We start from the raw sequence: 6000 nt of genomic DNA, 5'->3' as shown, positions 1-6000 counted from the left end.
CTCTAAGGGTTTAAGAGTTATTGAAGAAAAACGAATTTTTTTGCCAAAAGTTCGCTATTTCGACGCTGGGATGATCGGATTTTGTCAACATCAATAAAATGCCAAATAATCATACGTAACTCGTTAAATATCGAAATTAGAAGGAAAACAACTTTTATTTGAAACATTTACAAAGGATTTACAACCCTCTTGGAAATTCACCTGAATTGCGAGCTCGCCGGTACAAAAACGCGAAGAGTAAACAATTATTCATCGTAATAAACGTTAGTTAAATGGTACTTTCAACAATTAGTTTCTGCTTTGGTAGAGAACGTAGCGAACATAAATGCATCCAAGCCTCCGTTACGGCGAGCAATCATCGCCCGGTCAAGGGCTGTTCGTTCCAATTTGAATTTTACGAAATCGGAGATAAGAACAAACACTCGGCCGCCACTTGGCCTAAACGCTCATCGAGATAACGAGCACAGTTGAGGAATAATCAAGGATCCTAGGGGCCCCTGGAATAATTAGTGTAACCGAGCGATCGAGAAGAGACGTCGAAAAAACCTTGGCGAGATGATGAAACGTCATCACGAAAAAAGTTTTAATTAAAACTGTTCAACGACAGAGCTCCGCCCGAGGGCGGCAATCATTAAAGTCCAGTGGAAACTTTACGAAACGTAACTTTTATTTGCCTACACTCTAAACTATTCGTTACCTCGATTATTATAGCATAAATTAGCCGGTTGTACACGAGGAGGCATGTCGGAATTCTTATCGCGTAAATATGTCATTCCACACAGAAGCTACCTTACTGCCCGTAGGCGAGTATATTTATACTGTATAAATATGCTCAAGAAGCTCGGGCAGGAACATTAAAGTTGTGCACGGAGCGCATAAAAATGTTTCATCGAAAGGAGATGATTGATCGGAGCGGCCGGAACTTGCGATGCGCCGAGCGACGTGCCGTCTGAGACGAAATCGACGCCATGATTTATAAAAAGTTAAGTACCGATCAAAGGGTTCGCGACGGTCACGGGAAGATTGATAATCCCCGGGAAGGTGGAAGCAATAAGATGAATCATTTGCAGACGACGTCGCCAGTCGCCGTCACCACCGCCGACTGCGTCGCCGTCCGGACGAGTATAAAAATCGAAGAAACCACTTTTTTCCCATAGACTCGCGCTCGTGTTTGCGCGTTTAATTACCGCGGACAGGTAGAGAGCACGGGACACCCGACTGTCAACCGTCCCGGCACGTAACATCTAGCCACTTCCGACGCCTACGTACTTACTTACGGAATACGTCGTTACATGTCGCGAGGTGTGCACACGATGAGAGAGAGAGGCTCGCGAGGTGTAAGCCGTACAGCCCCGATGAATACCCTCGAGTAGCAACGCATAATGTACGTCCGCATAGTAGTTACGTGACCGGGGAACGAAAATAGATGCACCCGCCCATTTTCTGTCACGCTAGCTCGTGCACGCGGCCGCGAGATAAGTCTTGCGAGCACATTTTCTCGATGAACGGTAATTCCTTAGCCGGAAATAAAGGAACCTGATGGACGGTGTTCGGTTGGACAGCGCCGGACGAGACCGAGATTTCCTCGTTCATTTCTTACATTATTGATGATCTGACGCGAAAAACTTTGTTCCTATCTTTATTTTCTATTCCCATGTTTCATCCCTTGTTTTAAATCCGAGAATTTAAAAAATTTGCAAATTAATATTTTTGTACACGGTCGATGAGCAATTAACGAATCGAACTTAATTAATAGTCGGAATACGAACTGGAAATAAAGTCAAGATATGCACATATGAAAATCCATTAATATTCACTTTGAATTGAATGAATATACATACTCGTGCTCGTGAGGCTCGCAAAAGGATATTTAACTTGTATGAATATTCATATTACACGTACCTACTTTTTCAGAAAAATAATTTATATCTCGGACGCATTACATTTGATTTGAGATAAATTTAATTGTACGTATGGTAGCTGGTTTAGTAGTTGCGACACGTAGAATGTTCAAAACAACGAGAGGAACGATGTTAGGTAAGGCGTGTTTCGGGTAAACCGCCTCGGCTTTCGTCTTCAAAGGCTTAAGGGACAGGGCACGGAGAGAAATTATGCAATAGCTGCGTCGTAAGGAAATGCGGGCGGTTCTGGTAATTCTACTTGAACGTATAATGATACAAGAGGAGGGCGAGGCTCGTCAAAGTAAGCTGAGGGACTAAAAGGGGCTTTACCCTCGAGTGCATAATTCATAACACATTAAATTCGGGATGGCCGCGGATCTCGATGCGTGTATTAGGGGACACGGCTTAAATAATGTAGTTGAATCCGGTTGAAAAATCTAACGAAATCGATAAAAATGTGCATCCGTATTTCCCCATTCTAATCTCACACTTAATTAAATAACGTCAACTGTTCAATGTTTGCTTCGTTCCATTTTAAACACTTTTATAAAGCATAAATTTTCTTTTGCCCGATCAAATTGCAAATTGTAATATCATTAGTCTTCCAGCAGTCTCTTTAACCATCTTCGCATTTAACGCTGAAAACAAGCTTTACGTTGTACACCGGTCGAGGGCTCTTCGCGGAAATTTTAACCAGGCGTTCTGGGAACATTTCCGTTTTAACCAGCCACAGAAGACCTGAGCCGTGGGAATCCGCTTCGACGGTATCGCGACAAATGAAAGCGTCGCGAGAAGTACGCTGGAAAATCTATTATCTGGATAAGTGAATCGACGTGAAAATGGAGGAAAACCGACGGACAGAGGAGAGGATCGGGAAGAGGATTTGTCTCAGTAGCGTTGTCCTCAGCAGTCGTATCTAGTTTGCGTCTGGTAATTACGTGACATCGCGACGTTCGGAGGATCAGGGTGGATGGAAGGTCAACAAAGAGGAAATCAAGCAGAATTCTGGTGGGCTTCGAAGCGCGATCAACCGATTAGATCCCGCGTGAGACACAGAAGCTCGCGAAAGGCCCAGGCCCAGACGGCGACGTCGTCTCCTTTGCGAGAGAAAGAGAGCATCGTCGAATCGAGAGACGAGGCGGAGGTCGAGTATCGATTAGGTTGGTCTAGGTAGGTAGGTAGAACGAGCCGAAGTCACCGAGATACCAAGAGAAAGAGGCGATGGAAGGTGGCGGCGGCAGCGACGACTGCGACGCCGTCGAGGATCGATCGTCGCCTCTGTCCCCAGTACCGAAATAAATAAAACCGTAACGAATGTTTTCGTGACCAGTTTCCATCACCCCCTTTTGCGTTTTTTTCCACGGAAAATCGCACTCCCTTACGCTACACCGCAGAACGATCCCCCTTGGTCGTGGGTTGCCGCATCAAGGGCCAAGGGCAAGTTTTGATTTGCGAATCGGAGGGGTCGATACGAACCCCCCATTTATCGCCTATTGTTCCTTTTCATGGAAGATACAATCGAAATGGAGTACGCTTGAACGCGACTTTCAAAAGCTGCGAAATGTGAAGAATTTAACAGTAGTAAAAACTAAAAGCTTTTATGCATGCACCTGTTGGACTACTATATATCCAGGACGTACATACATACATACATACACGGTTCTATGTAGATTTTGTTTCAATGGCAACGTTACAACGAACCTGGGACTAGGTAATTACCGTGAACAGAGAGCACTAACGAGTTGATTACGAAACGCACTTCATATCCATGGAAAGTTGAACGCATACCAATGTGTACAGGGATAATGACGAGCAGCGTGCAGAGGAGTATACCAATCGATCAATTCTGCACACACACGCGCGCGGCGCGAAAGCTTATAGACGGACGATGCACAAACGAGCAAAGGGAGAGAGGAGCGTTCGTGGGACAGTAAAGCGAACGATAGCGACTTGGCCGCAGTTGAATCACAGTAATTTCGAAGTTTAATTCCAAGAACCAATAAAGTCAGCAGCGGTAACAATAAGTGGTAACAAAGCGTAGGCTCTAAAACGTTTTGAAGGGTTTGCGGTAAAAGCGTGTTGCGATACTTCGAGGAAGTAATGAATGAACTGGATAATTTATTACTCGTGAAATTTCCAACGACCGTATTATCTCTTCTACCGTTATTCCTTTTAAAGGAGAGTAGTACTCCTTGACACATGAACTATCGTAAAGTTGCGTGTACTTTGTAAAAATTTTATACGCACTTCGAATCAATCATGTTACGAGACTGATACAGAGCATTGAACGTCAATCACCGAAGCGGATGTAACAAGATTAAAATGTCTGACCATTTAATCTCGTCGGAGCACTTAGCAGAAAATTAAAGGATATTCCACTTTCTTGAACGGCAGTTCCTTTCAATATAAAATCGCGATTACTGCCGTCAGTAATATCGCACGAGCTATCTAATCTCGAATGCTCCGCGAAGAATGCAGGTTGAACTTTCTCCGGCGATACCGTACGCTTTATTGCAGGAAACGACAGGAATACGAGGCTTGAAACTATGATCGATCATCGGTACCGAAAGCGGAATAGACAACAGAACGCGGCGCGGGTCCCAATGCCAGGGCTTATACGGTCGAGCGACCGTTTTACGCTATGGTTGGCACGCAGGCTTGGCAAATGCTGGTTATTCAATCGCGCCGCGATGCGATTTCGTCTCGTCTCTATGTGTTTCGATTATTTTACAAACGGCAAGAGAAACACACATAGAGACGTAAGTCGGGTCGTCGCGTCGCATCGGGTCCGTCGACCTCGCGGCCAGTCCTCCTCCGATAATCCGATAAACCGGCCAGGGGAGTAGTAGTCCGATTCGCGTAATTGCTCGATCAATTTTCTTGCAACGGTGTGCGCGTGGCGGCGTGTAAACGCAGTTACGCCCTGAGGAAATCGAGAAACGTTATTCGAACGAGCACCGGACCCGCTGCGATCGAATATAGCGGTCGTTCGATTTCCGTCGCCCAATTTGAATACAGATGGACACAAGGCGATGTTGTTAAGTCGATACAGAAATTCCCGGCGTTCCCGTCCACCGTTCGGCCCAAGTTTCACATGAGACAATGCCTGTCAACCGGTAAGAGGATTCCGGTGGCTGAATCGCGACCGGAATTGTGAAGGGACCACGAGACTACCGGCTCTCGGCGTCGCGCGGGCCTGATTGATATACGCTTGTCCCCGTCCCGTTTGTTCGCCGAAACAAATGAAAAAAATGACTGAAATATTAACGACCTTCTCTTGTCCCGCACGAGTCTCCGGTTCTAAAACCAGCGGACACGATTTATTCTCGTTCGAACGTTAATCACCGCGTGGACTGCCAGGCATTTTCATTACGAGCTCAACGATATCTGCGCATATAAGTAGGATGCGAAAGCGGCGCGGCGCGGTGAACGATATTAAAGCGACACGCCGCTGCGCAGCGACGTTATGTTCGTTTCGGTGCGGTGTACCGGCGCCCTATTAAAACGCTATGAAAAACATCGCTGGCTGATTTTATGAAATAACGGAACGCGGATCACGTAAAAGAAATTTCGTCGCAATTTATGTTCAATTAAATGATACATCGACGATAATATAATCCAGTTTCGCCGAATATCTTCCCACCGTCACGGAAGTGTAGTTCTGAATTCAATAAATGGAACATCATGTTCTGGCTCGTTAAAAAACGTTACCGATATCTCTGCGCACAAATGATCTACTCGCGCAAATGTGCATCAAAACCATAACACAATTACTCTTGTTCTTCGGGCTACTGTACACAATATTGTACTTTTGATATTGTCAAAATCGTTGTCTCCCCAGTTGCCGATTTCTGACGATATATGAACGAGATTTGTATCGCTGTATTCCGTCAGCGAAACACTCTCTCGCTTGGTAAAATGAAACGAACGCGCAGGATATACGTCGGGTTCGCGAAATATGGGAAAGTTATTTTGGTGAGCGCATAAGTTTTCGAAGAAAAGAGGCAGAGCGGGTACAGTTCCCGGCAGTTTTTCGTTATTTCGTTTTACGAGACCGCTGCACGTCCGCTTTCGTACGCGGAATGCGTGGCTGCGGCCG

General features: G+C 45.5%; 1 protein-coding gene across 3 annotated transcripts in view; it reads right to left on the bottom strand.

Annotated features, from left to right (window-relative positions):
* dtn (transmembrane protein 132C dtn) overlaps window positions 1–6000 on the bottom strand; it is a 70154-nt gene that overhangs the window by 42252 nt on the left and 21902 nt on the right. The window lies entirely within an intron of this gene.

Source organism: Ceratina calcarata, unplaced genomic scaffold (genome assembly GCF_001652005.2).
Source record: "Ceratina calcarata isolate Rehan_Ccalc_2016 unplaced genomic scaffold, ASM165200v1 scaffold180.2, whole genome shotgun sequence".
Taxonomy (NCBI): domain Eukaryota; kingdom Metazoa; phylum Arthropoda; class Insecta; order Hymenoptera; family Apidae; genus Ceratina; species Ceratina calcarata.
Note: the sequence above shows the minus strand (reverse complement) of the source record. Positions and strands in the feature narration are given on the sequence as shown.